Source organism: Narcine bancroftii, unplaced genomic scaffold (assembly GCF_036971445.1).
Source record: "Narcine bancroftii isolate sNarBan1 unplaced genomic scaffold, sNarBan1.hap1 Scaffold_159, whole genome shotgun sequence".
In the NCBI taxonomy this organism is placed as follows: Eukaryota; Metazoa; Chordata; class Chondrichthyes; order Torpediniformes; family Narcinidae; genus Narcine; species Narcine bancroftii.
Genome location: NW_027211894.1, coordinates 8,831,201 through 8,843,596, shown reverse-complemented (window position 1 = coordinate 8,843,596; position 12,396 = coordinate 8,831,201).

The following is a 12,396-nucleotide window of genomic DNA, read 5'->3' as shown; positions in this document are numbered from 1 at the left end:
CTTAGATATTGGGAAACAGAGGCGGGGAATCAGAGGCGGGGAAACAGAGGCAGGTTATCAGACACGGGGATTCAGAGGCTGGGAATCAGACGGGGGGAATCAAAGGCGGGGAATGAAGCTGGGGATTCAGAGGCAGGGAATCAGAGTTGGGGATTCAGAGGCGGGGAATCAGATATGGGGAAACAGAGGCGGGGAATCAGAGGCGGGCAAACAGAGGAGGGGAATTAGATATGGGGAATCAGTGGTGGGGAATCAGAGGTGGTGAATCAGAGATGGGGAATCACAGGCGGGGAATCAGGGGCAGGAAATAGAACGCGGGGAATCAGAGGCAGGGAATCAGAGCTGGGGAATCAGAGGCGGGGAATCATAGTTGGGAATCAGAGGCGGGGAATCAGATATGGGGAAACAGAGGCGGGGAATCAGGGGCGGGGAAACAGAGGCGGGGAATCAGATATGGGGAATCGGATGCGGGGAATCAGAGGCAGGGAATCAGAGCTGGGGAATCAGAGGCGGGGAATCAGAGTTGGGGCATCAGAGGTGGGGAATTAGATATGGGGAAACAGAGGCGGGGAATCAGAGGCGTGGAAACTGAGGCTTGGAATCAGATATGGGGAATCAGAGGTGGGGAATCAGAGGCACGTAATCAGATGTGCGGAATCAGAGATGGGGAATCAGAGGCAGGGAATCAGAATCAGAAGCGGGGAGTCAGAGGCCGGGAATCAGAGGCCTGGAATCAGATGCTGGGAATAAGAGGCCGGGAATCAGAGGTGGGGAATCAGAGTCCGGGAATCAGAGATGGGGATTCAGAGGCGGGGAATGAGATATGGAGAATCAGAGGCGGGGAATCAGAGGCGGGGAAACAGAGGTGGGGAATCAGATATGGGGAATCAGAGGTGGCGAATCAAAGGCGGTGAATCAGAGATGGGGAATCAGAGGCGGGGAATCAGAGGCAGTGAATCAAACACGGGGAATCAGAGGCGGGGAATCAGAGCTGGGGAATCAGAGGCTGGGAATCAAAGTTGTGGAATCAGAGGCAGGGAATCAGATATGGGGAAACAGGGGCGGGGAATCAGAGGCGGGGAAACAGAGGCAGGGAATCAGATATGGGGAATCAGAGGCGGGGAATTAGAGTTGGGGAATCAGAGGCGGGGAATCAGAGGTGGGGAAACAGAGGCGGGGAATCAAACACGGGGAATCAGAGGTGGGGAATCAGAGGTTGGGAATCAGAGGCAGGGAATCAGAGGCGGGGAATCAAAGGCGGGGAATCAGAGGCAGGGAATCAGATGTGCGGAATCGGAGATTGGGAATCAGAGTCAGGGAATCAGAGGCGGGGAATCAGAGGCGGGGAATCAGAGGCCAGGAATCAGATATGGGGAAACAGAGGCGGGGAATCAGAGGCGGGGAAACAGAGGCTGGGAATCAGATATGGGGAATCAGAGGTGGGGAATCAGAGGTTGGGAATCAGAGGCAGGGAATCAGAGGCTTGGAATCAGATGCAGGGAATCAGATGCGGGGATTCAGAGGCGGGGAATCAGAGCTGGGGAATCAGAGGTGGGGAATCAGAGTTGGGGAGTCAGAGGCGGGGACTTAGATATTGGGAAACAGAGGCGGGGAATCAGAGGCGGGGAAACAGGGGCAGGGAATAGAACGCGGGGAATCAGAGGCAGGGAATCAGAGCTGGGGAATCACAGGCGGGGAATCAGGGGCAGGGAATAGAACGCGGGGAATCAGAGGCAGGGAATCAGAGCTGGGGAATCAGAGGCGGGGAATCATAGTTGGGAATCAGAGGCGGGGAATCAGATATGGGGAAACAGAGGCTGGGAATCAGGGGCGGGGAAACAGAGGCGGGGAATCAGATATGGGGAATCGGATGCGGGGAATCAGAGGCGGGGAATCAGAGCTGGGGAATCAGAGGCGGGGAATCAGAGTTGGGGCATCAGAGGTGGGGAATTAGATATGGGGAAACAGAGGCGGGGAATCAGAGGCGTGGAAACAGAGGCGGGGAATCAGATATGGGGAATCAGAGGTGGGGAATCAGAGGCACGTAATCAGATGTGCGGAATCAGAGATGGGGAATCAGAGGCAGCGAATCAGAATCAGAAGCGGGGAGTCAGAGGCCGGGAATCAGAGGCCTGGAATCAGATGCTGGGAATAAGAGGCCGGGAATCAGAAGTGGGGAATCAGAGTCCGGGAATCAGAGATGGGGATTCAGAGGCGGGGAATGAGATATGGAGAATCAGAGGCGGGGAATCAGAGGCGGGGAAACAGAGGTGGGGAATCAGATATGGGGAATCAGAGGTGGCGAATCAAAGGCGGTGAATCAGAGATGGGGAATCAGAGGCGGGGAATCAGAGGCAGGGAATCAAACACGGGGAATCAGAGGCGGGGAATCAGAGCTGGGGAATCAGAGGCTGGGAATCAAAGTTGTGGAATCAGAGGCAGGGAATCAGATATGGGGAAACAGGGGCGGGGAATCAGAGGCGGGGAAACAGAGGCGGGGAATCAGATATGGGGAATCAGAGGCGGGGAATTAGAGTTGGGGAATCAGAGGTTGGGAATCAGAGGCAGGGAATCAGAGGCGGGGAATCAGAGGCGGGGAATCAGAGGCAGGGAATCAGATGTGCGGAATCGGAGATTTGGAATCAGAGTCAGGGAATCAGAGGTGGGGAATCAGAGGCGGGGAATCAGAGGCCGGGAATCAGATATGGGGAAACAGAGGCGGGGAATCAGAGGCGGGGAAACAGAGGCTGGGAATCAGATATAGGGAATCAGAGGTGGGGAATCAGAGGTTGGGAATCAGAGGCAGGGAATCAGAGGCTTGGAATCAGATGCAGGGAATCAGATGCGGGGATTCAGAGGCGGGGAATCAGAGCTGGGGAATCAGAGGTGGGGAATCAGAGTTGGGGAATCAGAGGCGGGGACTTAGATATTGGGAAACAGAGGCGGGGAATCAGTGGAGGGGAAACAGAGGCGGGGAATCAGATATGGGGAATCAGAGATGGGGAATCAGAGGCAGGGAATCAGATGTGCGGAATCAGAGATAGGGAATCAAAGGCAGGGAATCAGAATCAGAAGCAGGGAATCAGAGGCCGGGAATCAGAGGCCGGAATCAGATGCTGGGAATAAGAGGCCGGGAATCAGAGGTGGGGAATCAGAGTCCGGGAATCAGAGATGGGGATTCAGAGGCGGGGAATGAGATATGGGGAATCAGAGGCGGGGAATCAGAGGCGGGGAAACAGAAGTGGGGAATCAGATATGGGGAATCAGAGGTGGCGAATCAAAGGCGGTGAATCAGAGATGGGGAATCAGAGGCCGGGAATCGGAGGCAGGGAATCAACCACGGGGAATCAGAGGCGGGGAATCAGAGCTGGGGAATCAGAGGCTGGGAATCAAAGTTGGGGAATCAGAGGCAGGGAATCAGATATGGGGAAACAGGGGCGGGGAATCAGAGGCGGGGAAACAGAGGCAGGGAATCAGATATGGGGAATCAGAGGCGGGGAATTAGAGTTGGGGAATCAGAGGCGGGGAATCAGAGGCGGGGAAACAGAGGCGGGGAATCAAACACGGGGAATCAGAGGTGGGGAATCAGAGGTTGGGAATCAGATGCAGGGAATCAGAGGCGGGGAATCAGAGGCGGGGTATCAGAGGCAGGGAATCAGATGTGCGGAATCGGAGATGGGGAATCAGAGGCAGGGAATCAGAGGCGGGGAATCAGAGGCGGGGAATCAGAGGCCGGGAATAAGATATGGGGAAACAGAGGCGGAGAAACAGAGGCTGGGGATCAGATATGGGGAATCAGAGGTGGGGAATCAGAGGTTGGGAATCAGAGGCAGGGAATCAGAGGCTTGGAATCAGATGCAGGGAATCAGATGCGGGGAATCAGAGGCGGGGTATCAGAGCTGGGGAATCAGATGCTGGGAATCAAAGTTGGGGAATCAGAGGCAGGGAATCAGATATGGGGAAATAGGGGCGGGGAATCAGAGGCGGGGAAACAGAGGCGGGGAATCAGATATGGGGAATCAGAACCGGGGAATTAGAGTTGGGGAATCAGAGGCGGGGAATCAGAGGCGGGGAAACAGAGGCGGGGAATCAAACACGGGGAATCAGAGGTGGGGAATCAGAGGTTGGGAATCAGAGGCAGGGAATCAGAGGCGGGGAATCAGAGGCGGGGAATCAGAGGCAGGGAATCAGATGTGCTGAATCGGAGATGGGGAATCAGAGGCAGGGAATCAGAGGCGGGGAATCAGAGGCGGGGAACCAGAGGCCGGGAATCAGATATGGGGAAACAGAGGCGGGGAATCAGAGGCGGGGAAACAGAGGCTGGGAATCAGATATGGGGAATCAGAGGTGGGGAATCAGAGGTTGGGAATCAGAGGCAGGGAATAAGAGGCTTGGAATCAGATGCAGGGAATCAGATGCGGGGAATCAGAGGCGGGGATTCAGAGCTGGGGAATCAGAGGTGGGGAATTAGAGTTGGGGAATCAGAGGCGGGGACTTAGATATTGGGAAACAGAGGCGGGGAATCAGAGGCGGGGAAACAGAGGCGGGGAATCAGATATGGGGAATCAGAGATGGGGAATCAGAGGCAGGGAATCAGATGTGCGGAATCAGAGATGGGGAATCAAAGGCAGGGAATCAGAATCAGAAGCAGGGAATCAGAGGTGGGGAATCAGAGTCCGGGAATCAGAGATGGGGATTCAGAGGCGGGGAATGAGATATGGGGAATCAGAGGCGGGGAATCAGAGGCGGGGAAACAGAGGCGGGGAATCAGATATGGGGAATCAGAGGTGGCGAATCAAAGGCGGTGAATCAGAGATGGGGAATCAGAGGCCGGGAATCTGAGGCAGGGAATCAAACACGGTGAATCAGAGGCGGGGAATCATAGCTGGCGAATCAGAGGTGGGGAATCAGAGGTGGGGAATCAGAGGCGGGGAATCAGATATTGGGAATCAGAGGTGGGGAATCAGAGGCGGGGAAACAGAGGCGGGGAATCAGATATGGGGTATCAGAGGTGGGGAATCAGAGGTTGTGAATCAGAGATGGGGAATCAGAGGCGGGGAATCAGAGGCCGGTAATCAGACGCGGGGAATCAGAGGCGGGGAATCAGAGCTGGGAAATTAGAGGCAGGGAATCAGAGTTGGGGATTCAGAGGCGGGGAATCAGATATGGGGAAACAGAGGCGGGGAATCAGATGCGGGCAAATAGAGGCGGGGATCAGATATGGGGAAACAGAGGCGGGGAATCAGAGGAGGGGAAACAGAGGCGGGGAATCAGATATGGGGAATCAGAGGTGGGGAATCAGAGGTTGGGAATCAGAGGCTGGGAATCAGAGGCTGGGAATCAGATGCATGGAATCAGAGATGGGGAATCAGAAGCAGGGAATCAGAGGCCGGGAATCAGAGGCCGGAATCAGATGCCGGGAATAAGAGGCCGGGAATCAGAGGTGGGGAATCAGAGTCCGGGAATCAGAGATGGGGAATCAGAGGCGGGGAATGAGATATGGGGAATCAGAGGCGGGGAATCAGAGGCGGGGAAACAGAGGCGAGGAATCAGATATGGGGAATCAGAGGTGGCGAATCAAAGGCGGTGAATCAGAGATGGGGAATCAGAGGCGGGGAATCAGAGGCAGGGAATCAAACACGGGGAATCAGAGGCGGGGAATCAGAGCTGGGGAATCAGAGGCGGGGAATCAGAGTTGGGGAATCAGAGGCGGGGAATCAGAGCTGGGGAATCAGAGGTGGGGATCAGAGTCGGGGAATCAGAGGCAGGGAATCAGATGTTCGGAATCAGAGATGGGGAATCAGAGGTGGGGAATCAGAGGCTGTGAATCAGAGATGGGGAATTAGAGGCGGGGAATCAGAGGCAAGAAATCAGACACGGGGTTTCAGAGGCTGGGAATCAGACGGGGGAATCAAAGGCGGGGAATCAGAGCTGGGGAATCAGAGGCAGGGAATCAGAGTTGGGGATTCAGAGGCCGGGAATCAGATATGGGGAAACAGAGGCGGGGAATCAGAGTCGGGCAAACAGAGGCGGGGAATTAGATATGGGGAATCAGAGGTGGGGAATCAGAGGAGGTGAATCAGAGATGGGGAATCACATGCGGGGAATAAGAGGCAGGGAATAGAACGCGGGGAATCAGAGGCAGGGAATCAGAGTTGGGGCATCAGAGGTTGGGAATTAGATATGGGGAAACAGAGGCGGGGAATCAGAGGCGGGGAAACAGAGGCGGGAAATCAGATATGGGGAATCAGAGGTGTGGAATCAGAGGCAGGGAATCAGATGTGCGGAATCAGAGATGGGGAATCAGAGGCAGGGAATCAGAATCAGAAGCGGGGAATCAGAGGCCGGGAAACAGAGGCTGGGAATCAGATATGGGGAATCAGAGGTGGGGAATCAGAGGCAGGGAATTAGACTTGCGGAATCAGAGATGGGGAATCAGAAGCAGGGAATCAGAGGCCGGGAATCAGAGGACGGAATCAGATGCCGGGAATAAGAGGCCGGGAATCAGAGGTGGGGAATCAGAGTCCGGGAATCAGAGATGGGGAATCAGAGGCGGGGAATGAGATATGGGGAATCAGAGGCGGGGAATCAGAGGCAGGGAATCAAACACGGGAAATCAGAGGCGGGGAATCAGAGCTGGGGAATCAGAGGTGGGGATCAGAGTCGGGGAATCAGAGGCAGGGAATCAGATGTGCGGAATCAGAGATGGGGAATCAGAGGTGGGGAATCAGAGGCTGTGAATCAGAGATGGGGAATCAGAGGCGGGGAATCAGAGGCAAGAAATCAGACACGGGGTTTCAGAGGCTTGGAATTAGACGGGGGAATCAAAGGCGGGGAATCAGAGCTGGGGAATCAGAGGCAGGGAATCAGAGTTGGGGATTCAGAGGCGGGGAATCAGATATGGGGAAACAGAGGCGGGGAATCAGAGGCGGGCAAACAGAGGCGGGGAATTAGATATGGGGAATCAGAGGTGGGGAATCAGAGGTGGTGAATCAGAGATGGGGAATCACAGGCGGGGAATCAGAGGCAGGGAATAGAACGCGGGGAATCAGAGGCAGGGAATCAGAGTTGGGGCATCAGAGGTTGGGAATTAGATATGGGGAAACAGAGGCGGGGAATCAGAGGTGGGGAAACAGAGGCGGGATATCAGATATGGGGAATCAGAGGTGGGGAATCAGAGGCAGGGAATCAGATGTGCGGAATCAGAGATGGGGAATCAGAGGCAGGGAATCAGAATCAGAAGCGGGGAATCAGAGGCCGGGAATCAGAGGCCGGGAATCATATGCTGGGAATAACAGGCCGGGAATCAGAGGTGGGGAATCAGAGTCCGGGAATCAGAGATGGGGATTCAGAGGCGGGGAATGAGATATGGAGAATCAGAGGCGGGGAATCAGAGGCGGGGAAACAGAGGTGGGGAATCAGATATGTGGAATCAGAGGTGGCGAATCAAAGGCGGTGAATCAGAGATGGGGAATCAAAGGCGGGGAATCAGAGGCAGGGAATCAAACACGGGAAATCAGAGGCGGGGAATCAGAGCTGGGGAATCAGAGGCGGGGAATCAGAGTTGGGGAATCAGAGGCAGGGAATCAGAAATGGGGAAACAGGGGCAGGGAATCAGAGGCGGGGAAACAGAGGCGGGGAATCAGATATGGGGAATCAGAGGTGTGGAATCAGAGGTTGGGAATCAGAGGCAGGATATCAGAGGCGGGGAAACAGAGGCGGGGAATCAGATATGGGGAATCAGAGGTGGCGAATCAAAGGCGGTGAAACAGAGATGGTGAATCAGGGCAGGGAATCAGAGGCATGGAATCAAACACGGGGAATCAGAGCTGGGGAATCAGAGGTGGGGAATCAGAGGCGGGGAATCAGATATTGGGAATCAGAGGTGGGGAATCAGAGGCGGGGAAACAGAGGCGGGGAATCAGATATGGGGTATCAGAGGTGGGGAATCAGAGGTTGTGAATCAGAGATGGGGAATCAGAGGCGGGGAATCAGAGGCCGGTAATCAGACGCGGGGAATCAGAGGCGGGGAATCAGAGCTGGGAAATTAGAGGCAGGGAATCAGAGTTGGGGATTCAGAGGCGGGGAATCAGATATGGGGAAACAGAGGCGGGGAATCAGATGCGGGCAAATAGAGGCTGGGATCAGATATGGGGAAACAGAGGCGTGGAATCAGAGGCGGGGAAACAGAGGCGGGGAATCAGATATGGGGAATCAGAGGTGGGGAATCAGAGGTTGGGAATCAGAGGCTGGGAATCAGAGGCTGGGAATCAGATGCATGGAATCAGAGATGGGGAATCAGGAGCAGGGAATCAGAGGCCGGGAATCAGAGGCCGGAATCAGATGCCGGGAATAAGAGGCCGGGAATCAGAGGTGGGGAATAAGAGTCCGGGAATCAGAGATGGGGAATCAGAGGCGGGGAATGAGATATGGGGAATCAGAGGCGGGGAATCAGAGGCGGGGAAACAGAGGCGAGGAATCAGATATGGGGAATCAGAGGTGGCGAATCAAAGGCGGTGAATCAGAGATGGGGAATCAGAGGCGGGGAATCAGAGGCAGGGAATCAAACACGGGGAATCAGAGGCGGGGAATCAGAGCTGGGGAATCAGAGGCGGGGAATCAGAGTTGGGGAATCAGAGGCGCCGAATCAGAGCTGGGGAATCAGAGGTGGGGATCAGAGTCGGGGAATCAGAGGCAGGGAATCAGATGTGCGGAATCAGAGATGGGGAATCAGAGGTGGGAAATCAGAGGCTGTGAATCAGAGATGGGGAATCAGAGGCGGGGAATCAGAGGCAAGAAATCAGACACGGGGTTTCAGAGGCTGGGAATCAGACGGGGGAATCAAAGGCGGGGAATCAGAGCTGGGGAATCAGAGGCAGGGAATCAGAGTTGGGGATTCAGAGGCGGGGAATCAGATATGGGGAAACAGAGGCGGGGAATCAGAGTCGGGCAAACAGAGGCGGGGAATTAGATATGGGGAATCAGAGGTGGGGAATCAGAGGAGGTGAATCAGAGATGGGGAATCACATGCGGGGAATCAGAGGCAGGGAATAGAACGCGGGGAATCAGAGGCAGGGAATCAGAGTTGGGGCATCAGAGGTTGGGAATTAGATATGGGGAAACAGAGGCGGGGAATCAGAGGCGGGGAAACAGAGGCGGGAAATCAGATATGGGGAATCAGAGGTGGGGAATCAGAGGCAGGGAATCAGATGTGCGGAATCAGAGATGGGGAATCAGAGGCAGGGAATCAGAATCAGAAGCAGGGAATCAGAGGCCGGGAAACAGAGGCGGGGAATCAGATATGGGGAATCAGAGGTGGGGAATCAGAGGCAGGGAATTAGACTTGCGGAATCAGAGATGGGGAATCAGAAGCAGGGAATCAGAGGCCGGGAATCAGAGGCCGGAATCAGATGCCGGGAATAAGAGGCCGGGAATCAGAGGTGGGGAATCAGAGTCCGGGAATCAGAGATGGGGAATCAGAGGCGGGGAATGAGATATGGGGAATCAGAGGCGGGGAATCAGAGGCAGGGAGTCAAACACGGGAAATCAGAGGCGGGGAATCAGAGATGGGGAATCAGAGGTGGGGATCAGAGTCGGGGAATCAGAGGCAGGGAATCAGATGTGCGGAATCAGAGATGGGGAATCAGAGGTGGGGAATCAGAGGCTGTGAATCAGAGATGGGGAATCAGAGGCGGGGAATCAGAGGCAAGAAATCAGACACGGGGTTTCAGAGGCTGGGAATTAGACGGGGGAATCAAAGGCGGGGAATCAGAGCTGGGGAATCAGAGGCAGGGAATCAGAGTTGGGGATTCAGAGGCGGGGAATCAGATATGGGGAAACAGAGGCGGGGAATCAGAGGCGGGCAAACAGAGGCGGGGAATTAGATATGGGGAATCAGAGGTGGGGAATCAGAGGTGGTGAATCAGAGATGGGGAATCACAGGCGGGGAATCAGAGGCAGGGAATAGAACGCGGGGAATCAGAGGCAGGGAATCAGAGTTGGGGCATCAGAGGTTGGGAATTAGATATGGGGAAACAGAGGCGGGGAATCAGAGGTGGGGAAACAGAGGCGGGATATCAGATATGGGGAATCAGAGGTGGGGAATCAGAGGCAGGGAATCAGATGTGCGGAATCAGAGATGGGGAATCAGAGGCCGGGAATCATATGCTGGGAATAAGAGGCCGGGAATAAGAGGTGGGGAATCAGAGTCCGGGAATCAGAGATGGGGATTCAGAGGCGGGGAATGAGATATGGAGAATCAGAGGCGGGGAATCAGAAGCGGGGAAACAGAGGTGGGGAATCAGATATGTGGAATCAGAGGTGGCGAATCAAAGGCGGTGAATCAGAGATGACGAATCAGAGGCGGGGAATCAGAGGCAGGGAATCAAACACGGGAAATCAGAGGCGGGGAATCAGAGCTGGGGAATCAGAGGCAGGGAATCAGAGTTGGGGAATCAGAGGCAGGGAATCAGATATGGGGAAACAGGGGCAGGGAATCAGAGGCGGGGAAACAGAGGCGGGGAATCAGATATAGGGAATCAGAGGTGTGGAATCAGAGGTTGGGAATCAGAGGCAGGGAATCAGAGGCGGGGAAACAGAGGCGGGGAATCAGATATGGGGAATCAGAGGTGGCGAATCAAAGGCGGTGAAACAGAGATGGGGAATCAGGGCAGGGAATCAGAGGCATGGAATCAAACACGGGGAATCAGAGCTGAGGAATCAGAGGCGGGGAATTAGAGTTGGGGAATCAGAGGAGGGGAATCAGAGGCGGGGAAACAGAGGCGGGGAATCAGATATTGGGAATCAGAGGTGGGGAATCAGAGGTTGGGAATCAGAGGCAGCGAATCAGAGGCGGGGAATCAGAGGCGGGGAATCAGAGGCAGGGAATCAGATGTGCGGAATCGGAGATGGGGAATCAGAGGCAGGGAATCAGAGGCGGGGAATCAGAGGCGGGGAATCAGAGGCCGGGAATCAGATATGGGGAAACAGAGGTGGGGAATCAGAGGCGGGGAAACAGAGGCGGGGATTCAGATATGGGGAATCAGAGGTGGGGAATCAGAGGTTGGGAATCAGAGGCAGGGAATCAGAGGCTTGGAATCAGATGCAGGGAATCAGATGCGGGGAATCAGAGGCGGGGAATCAGAGCTGGGGAAACAGAGGTGGGGAATCAGAGTTGGGGAATCAGAGGCGTGGACTTAGATATTGGGAAACAGAGGCGTGGAATCAGAGGTGGGGAATCAGAGGCAGGGAATCAGATGTGCGGAATCAGAGATGGGGAATCAGAGGCAGGGAATCAGAATCAGAAGCAGGGAATCAGAGGCCGGGAATCAGAGGCCTGAATCAGATGCCGGGAATAAGAGGCCGGGAATCACAGGTGGGGAATCAGAGTCCGGGAATCAGAGGCGGGGAAACAGAGGCGGGGAATCAGAAATGGGGAATCAGAGGTGGCGAATCAAAGGCGGTGAATCAGAGATGGGGAATCGGAGGCCGGGAATCGGAGGCAGGGAATCAAACACGGGGAATCAGAGGCGGGGAATCAGAGCTGGGGAATCAGAGGCGGGGAATCAGAGTTGGGGAATCAGAGGCGGGGAATCAGACACAGGGAATCAATATGGGAAATCAGAGGTGGGGAATGAGTGGTTGGGAATCAGAGGAAGGGAATCAGAGGCGAGGAATCAGAGCTGGGGAATCAGAGGCGGGGAATCAGAATTGGGGAATCAGAGATGGGGAATCAGAGATGTGGAATCAGAGGCGGGGAATCAGAGGCAGGGAATCAAACACGGGAAATCAGAGGCGGGGAATCAGAGCTGGGGAATCAGAGGCGGGGAATCAGAGTTGGGGAATCAGAGGCAGGGAATCAGATATGGGGAAACAGGGGCAGGGAATCAGAGGCGGGGAATCTGAGATGGGGAATCAGAGGCGGGGACTTAGATATTGGGAAACAGAGGCGGGGAATCAGAGGCGGGGAAACAGAGGCAGGTTATCAGACACGGGGATTCAGAGGCTGGGAATCAGACGGGGGGAATCAAAGGCGGGGAATGAAGCTGGGGATTCAGAGGCAGGGAATCAGAGTTGGGGATTCAGAGGCGGGGAATCAGATATGGGGAAACAGAGGCGGGGAATCAGAGGCGGGCAAACAGAGGAGGGGAATTAGATATGGGGAATCAGTGGTGGGGAATCAGAGGTGGTGAATCAGAGATGGGGAATCACAGGCGGGGAATCAGGGGCAGGGAATAGAACGAGGGGAATCAGAGGCAGGGAATCAGAGCTGGGGAATCAGAGGCGGGGAATCATAGTTGGGAATCAGAGGCGGGGAATCAGATATGGGGAAACAGAGGCGGGGAATCAGGGGCGGGGAAACAGAGGCGGGGAATCAGATATGGGGAATCGGATGCG